Here is a 7,680-nt window from a genome sequence, read left to right on the forward strand (position 1 = left end):
TATCAAGAGGTTTGCAGATACCCGTACCGGAAAACACCTGACGATAGAAGCAATCACCGTCAACTGGTGAGGGATAATATCCCACCGAACCTCCCTAGTATGCCGAGGGATGGGTGCGCCATATACAGCAAGTACATGGGCATGTCAGGGGGCGGGGACGTAACCTAGGATGCCCGGCGGGGTTGGCCCGGACGACGTTCCGGACTGGCTGTCTAGATTGAACATCCCAGCCATGTCGGTGGAGATATCCGGATTTGACATCGCAAGATACCACCAGGACATAAGTGTCATTGCTGCATTACTAGCCTTAGACAGGCGAAAGAGGCCAGAAGAGAGTCGGAGAGAAAGGAAGACCAAGGGAATGATTCATGGTCGACACCCTGTGGTTGGCTGATCAACAGCCAATCAGGAACATCGTAAAGGGCGCCATACACTGAGCCCCATACACTTAACAATTGTATGAACGACTGTTTGTATCGTTCACAAATTCATTGAGTATGGGCTTGTCAGAGTGCAAAAGTGGGCGGAGTTTCGTGTCACGGCCAGGTTGCTGGCTTGCGACTTATGCTTGTCATAAACAGGTCGTGCAATATATGTTTGTCTGCCGATTCTTCAGTATGTCAGCAACCCTTGACATGTAAAGATGTATTGTGTAGGCCTACACTACCACAGAATGAATTCTACATTTGCGGATAGGGAATTCTGGGTAGAACTCATAGAGTTGTATAAAGAACAGCCATGTCTTTGGAAAATGAAATCGAAAGAGTATAGTGTTAATAGATATACGCATAGGTGTATCTTTATGATAGCAGGAGACACTAAAGATAATAATTTTAAGGATGTTTCTTCGTCCATACGTAAATAATTAAGCCAGTCTTCTGGTACTAGAGCAAGTTCTTTAAGCAAACCATTGTGAGAAAGTTCATTTCCTTTGGTCAAATCTTAGGGTGAAGACTGACGTACATTATTATAAACTTCGTAATTTTTATGTTTTTTTTTTTTTGACAACTGCAAATCTATATTAGGCAATTGCATTAGTTAAAGTGATTCAACTGATTATAACTGAATAAGTTTCGATATCAGTATATTAGGAAGTAGTGTATTATAATCGTGGATTTTCTTTTTATTAACGTAGTTTATTGATAAAAAAGGACCAATTATGATGTGATCTTTTCCAATTTTTTTCAAGTCATAGCTATGAATAGGGCGTTCGATTGGCTTAGAATTCCCATATACACCAAAAAGGTGTCATAGACCTACATGTTTAATATCATTTTTGTCAGGTGACAATGCTTTTGACTCTGATTTTAAGCCTAGACCTATGTTATATATTAGGTTTTATCATTATTACTTCAGCAAACGTTTTGATTTAACATACTGCATATTACCTAAAGTAACAAATGTGGTTTAAAAATAAAAAGAAAAGCGCAAACTACCTATGAATATCGTAGGATTTATGGAGATGGAGCTTGTCGACTTACTCTGTGGGGAACGCAATTAACTGAGTGAAAAGCAATCGTTTTTAGTACAGAAATACATTTCAGTGCATTTTGTCGAAACTTCCCACTTTTTGCTGAAAACTTTATGAATAAATTTACGTGCTCTCGTTCACTTTGTAGCCTAATTTACGCATAAACAGTCCCACACACACACACACACACAAATAAATAAATATATATATATATATATATATATATATATATATATATATATATATATATATATATATATATTATATATATATATATATATATATATATGTGTGTGTGTGTGTGTGTGTGTGTGTGTGTGTGTGTGTGTGTGAGAAATGCTGTTTGTGTACACAAATTACAAGTCTGAAATTAGGTTTCTCTCTATGATCTTCCAGTGTTCCTCGATGGCTAAGAAACGAAAGTTTCGTGATGCTTGGAGTGGCTGAGTAATTGCAGGGATGATCCATGCAAAGCTAAGTGCTTGGTATGTGATCGTTCATTCTCTGCAGAGATTTCAACGTCACATCAGTAGTATGTCTCTTCACCAGGAGGAACCAGCAGATGACAGAGAGCTTCCAAATAAGTGTAACGAAAGCTGAAGTAAAGATAGGCCTATTTTGTGCTGAGCGCAATATATCATTTTTTGACTGTTGACTATTTGGTAGTCCTCATGAAAGATATAGCTCCAGAATCGAAAATCATTCAGCCACTAGGATTAAAACGAACTAAAGTAACTAGAACAGTCAAAAGACGTAGCAAAATTTGCACATTCAGATTTGATGGCTATTCTGCAGGTGACCAAATTTTCGTTGATAGTTGATGAAACGACTGACATTACTAACTCTAAATGTTGTGCTTTTCTTGTTAAGTATCTTAACAAGACTAGTTTGTCAATAGAGAGTAGACTTTTAGACCTAGTCAATTGATATGACAGGGACAGTAATAATGGGGGCAGCACTGGAAAAAATCTGTTTGATATGGGGGCAGCACTGGAAAAAATCTGTTTGATATTCTTAGGAACTATCTTACTGAAAACTATATTCCATTGGAAAACTTAATAGGTTTCGCTGGAGATGGTGCTAACAATTTAATGGGGCAGCATAATTCGGTAGCCAATAGATTGAAAGAAGAATTTCCAGGTATTACAATATTGAAATGTATTTGCCATTCAGCTCACATGTGTGCTTCTCAAGCAGCTAAGAAACTCCCTAGCAAATGTGTAAGGACTTGGTCCGAAACATATATACATTTTTTTTTACACAGTTCTAAAAGGCTTCATGGATTCACAGAATTTCAAGCATTTTGTGATATAAAACCTCACAAATTACTGCATATCTTTCCAGATGGTTGTAAAACTTGTCCTGGAACAATAGGATGCATTGACTTTGTTTCTTACAGAAGAACATCTCCAAGAAAGGCTAGTTATGGCTAGTGATATCTTAGAAACACTGCGTGACCCTTTAGTGTTACTTTATTTTAAATTTCTTAAATATGTCCTCCCCAAATTCACCACTTTCAATTTGATGTTCCAAAGTCCACATTCTACAGTCGATATTTTACATACTCAAGAGTGTGTTGTTATATTCTGAGCTATTGAAAAGTTACATGGACAGGCCACATATCAATTCACTTCCTGATATATCTGCCATTGGTCCAGCTGACGAGAGACATTTCATCCATCTTGGAAATATATACCTAGGGTCATATTTTCATGTTCTTGTACAAAAAAATTCTATATAAAGACCAAACTATGCTTGATGATGCTCGAAATCGTTGTGGAGAATTTCTCATTGTAGCTTGTCTAGAGATTAAGAAAAGGTTTCCATTAGGAAAAGATGAAGCTGTCGGAAAAATTGGCTATTTTTTTATGTAGATCAAGCACTAAGTGAGTACACACGTGTAAACATTCCGACTTTGGCAGATTTGGTAGAATCCTTTCCGAGAGTCTATTCTGGTGACATTCAATTACCGGATGATGGGTGGCGGCGTCTCCCCGCAGTACAAATCCCTGATAGTTTAAGAACGTTATCCGAGTTTACCTTAAACATTCTGTTACTGCCAACATCCAATGCAGACGCTGAGCGCATTTTTTACCCTATCAGAAATGGTTAAAGCTCTAGGCCAGTCTTCAAACTTTTTGAGTTATGGCATACTTTAGATATCTCCAAATACCCAAGCCCCACTACGTCAGATTTAGAATAGGAATTGATAAGTTCAAAATACAACATATTTCCTGGAACTGGAGTTTTATTACGTTATTACCATAAATTCAAAATATAGATTTTCATAAATTCAATATACAAATATACTCAGAATCTTTTCAAGACCATTTTTAGGATCTAAAGTTAACTACTGAACAATTACTGGGAAAGAACAAGAAAAAGAAAATATATTTATTTCAATATTTTTACATATACTGTTTATTTATAATAATTCCGGATGAAAGAAAATACACTTTTATTTTCATTTTCATATATTGTTTATTTAACTTTAAATTCTAAATTTCTTTTAGTCCAGGACCCACCTGATAATCAGCCCATGGCCCACAACTGAAGACCACTGCTCTAGGCAAAACATCCGACTTATGTCCAGATTTACTTTGAACATCCTGAATAATAGAATGTGACATCACTTCCGTAGGGAACATACTTTGGATGAATGAGTGATTCAAATAACCAATGCAACATTTATACCCTAGTCTATAATTCATAAGAAATATTTCGTGCATTATCAAAGAATCTTTATAAAATATGTTTTCACCATATTTTCGATAACTTTATGGAATATATTTATGAACTGATCTGATGTTTAACTTCATTTATGAAGTGCGATTATTTTCATATTGTATAGTAATTAGCAGATATTTATTTTTCATTGAGTAAAGGAATAATATATTTTCTTACATTTATACAGCTTAGAATTTTTTGCATACCTCTCTTGACATTTCTTAGAATGTTGGGAATATATTTATGAATTTTTTTTGGTGGCGTTTCATTCATGCCTGAAAAATTTATCATATGTATATAAATACTATAGTAGATTCACTACACCCGTGCCGTTCCTTACAACGCTCCTGATTGGCTATTGATAAGCCAACCACAGGGCTGGAAACTCTCAGTCTCGAGAGAGAGTGTTCACGTAAGTAGGATGTATGTTTCACCTCTCCTCTTTCAAAAGTTATAACTTTCATTACACCTCAGTTTTACCCGCAGAAAAGTAGTGTTTCCCAATTGCATCACTAAACATCTTCAAGCCAATGATTCAAGGATTATAATGATATAAGATATGAAGAAAATCATAATAAATAATAAAAGGGAATAATGCCAGGGATATTGGAGGACTGATTGTAGCAAAAGAAAAATCAATGGGATGAATAAATTTCTTATACTTGGGACTTCCCCAGAGGAGGCAGGGGGAGCAGAAAGAGGTGAACTGGTGTCTGCAGGGCGAGGCAACAGGCGCTTCTGAACTCTCCTAGCTCTGTGGACGTTCTGAGGACGAACTGCTGGGTCCCTGCCCTTTTAAAACTTCTCCCGGTAAGCGCCGCTCAATCACTGTGTGTGGGTGTGTGTGTGTGTGTGTGTGTGTGTGTGTGTGTGTGTGTGTGGGGGGGGGGGGGGGGGTTAAATTCAAGACAGCCAATGGGAACAGAGATAGCTTTCTAGAGATTGGAGGCTTTCAGTTCAAAGGGGTAACTAGCATATAGACAAGAATGAATGAATCTTGTTATAATTTAAGAAATTTCAACTTTCTTTGGTTCTAGCTTAAAATGTTAAACAATTTCAATATATATATATATATCTATATATATATATATATATATACATATATATATATATACATATATATACATATATATATACATATATATATACATATATATATATATACATATATATATATATATATATATATTATTTACATGGTTCACTGTGAATTTCTGAAGTGTTTGTTATGAAAAATATGAGAAGAATACTGTCATCATTCTTATCCGCTGAGCTTACCATTAATCATCTATGATGCTTTTAATAAGGAAATAAGCTTTATTTTTATTTTCATTTTTTAAAAGCAATAGTTTTAACAGCTAACCATTCTATAAACTATCTCTAAATCCACTGACTACATGCAACAACACTGGCTGCGGAATGAACATGGTGGCTTAAATGACCTATCAATGATGAACTCGATCCAAAAGTATGCCAAAGATAACCCTGAATTAACAATAGAAGCAAAACAAACGGATACTCATTTTCAGTATTACTGGTTGACACCATTTATGAAACGAATCCAAAGGAATTTAGGGAAACTTCTGAAGTCGTTTTCGTCGATGCTACTGGATGCATGGACAAGCTGAACACTGCAATAGTCCTGCTTCTTTGTGCTGGGACAGCTGGTGCAGCACCTCTGGCAGTGTTATCCACATCATCGTAAGATGAAGCTAGTCTTACGAGAGGTGAGTTTAGTTTATATCGCATTTTGAATTTCTAGTATTTAAGACATCTCCATGTGCACAACGAGAGGTGAGTTTAGTTTATATCGCATTTTGAATTTCTAGTATTTAAGAAATCTCCATGTGCACAAACTGGAATGAAAACCAAAAGAGGAAATAACATCAGAAGTAGGTAGTTCTTTAATCGCAGAAACAAACAAACTGAGGCAAGAATGTTGTTATCTTACACCATGGGCCTAGGAAACCTGTTATTCGATAATGGGTTAAGGGAGAAAAAATAATTCCTATTTCTAACATGTGTGTTTCACAGGTTTGAAGATGGTCAAAAGTGCAGTTGGTGAAGGTGCTTTCTTTGGAAAAGGAACACCACAGGCTTTCATGGCTGACAATTGTGATTTCGAAAGAAAGGCTCACTTGTTTTTGTGAACCTTTCATTTACTGCAGCAGGTGTGGCTTCTTGACTCTAGATATGGTATCTAGAAGGAAAATCGCCAAGAGCTCATGGCTGTGACCAAGAAGCACGTGTATGCGGAATCTCAATCTGAGTTTGCTCAAATTTGGAATGAATTTCTAACCAGCTCTCTTGCAGAAACACATCCCAACTTCACAAGGTATTATCATTATTCAGCACCGTATATTGTTAGAATACTGAAATATAACGAGTTTCCTCATCTTAGTATTCGCACACAGTTTTTCAGTGAATTATGGCAAAGTTCTTCAACAAAATTACTACTTCCTTAATTTTGTCCTTTTCTTACAAACTTTTTATTTTTATTTATTTATTTATTTAGATATTTTCAGGTACCTCCATTTGTTAGTATAGAGGAAAAAGGAATGGGGACTAACCTTCCGAGCTGATGCACTGTTGAAGGGACATCACACCAATAATTTCTGTGAATCAACAATGTGTATAATGAAGGATATTGTCCTCAACAGGTAAATGTTATATAACTACTCAAATGCTTTATACTACCCCAAAAACTTCACATTTGCTATAACATAAACAGTACTTTGGCTCATAAGACTGTTGTGACACCATGAACTTAGATAATGGTGTAAGTAGTTTTGACAATATGAACTTAGATAATGGTGTATATGAATTTGACAACGTTTTATTTAGGTTTTTTTATATAAATATGATGAAATTAAAATAGCTGAACTGTACATATTTGTTTCTACAGGTGGAAATGTTGTATTGTGCTTCTAATGTCACACTTGTATAAGTGACTTACCTCTTTTACCTACCCTTCTTGAGTGTGGTCAAGTCATACTTGTACATTTGAGGTCATAATTTTCCCCCTAGCAAGGAGAAATAATAAATAATATTGAGGAATTGCCATTTACCTAAATTCCCAGCTGATTCTTCCTTTCTATGGTATTTATCAGGTGCAAAGCTTACAACACTTCACAGTTACTTGTCTTTATGGCAGAAATTTTTTTATGTTTACATGAAGCAGAGGCTGGTGGAAGTGGCCCTTGGCAGACGGCGTGTCAAAAATCTAGGCACATTTAACAAGATATACTGCCGAAAAGGTGGTGCACCTAGAAGGCGCGAAATACCAAGTGGAAAGTCAAACAGAGATAGAGAACCATTATTCTGTGGATTGAATGTAGGCATGTTTACATGCATTGCTGGGGAGACTGGAGCTGCTTGCAAGCACCAACTTGCAGCTGCAGAAAAAAATGTATCAATGGTTCCTCAAATGTTCCAATTGAACATACCCAATAGAAGATGGTTAGCAGGAGTGGCTCTCGGCC

At 36.1% G+C, this 7,680-nt stretch overlaps 1 pseudogene; it reads left to right on the plus strand.

The window, feature by feature from the left end:
* The first annotated feature begins 232 nt into the window (after positions 1-232).
* On the plus strand, positions 233-6,862 carry LOC135202863 (uncharacterized; annotated as a pseudogene).
* The last annotated feature ends 818 nt before the right edge of the window (positions 6,863-7,680 follow it).

This window comes from Macrobrachium nipponense, chromosome 33, assembly GCF_015104395.2.
Source record: "Macrobrachium nipponense isolate FS-2020 chromosome 33, ASM1510439v2, whole genome shotgun sequence".
NCBI classification, from domain to species: domain Eukaryota; kingdom Metazoa; phylum Arthropoda; class Malacostraca; order Decapoda; family Palaemonidae; genus Macrobrachium; species Macrobrachium nipponense.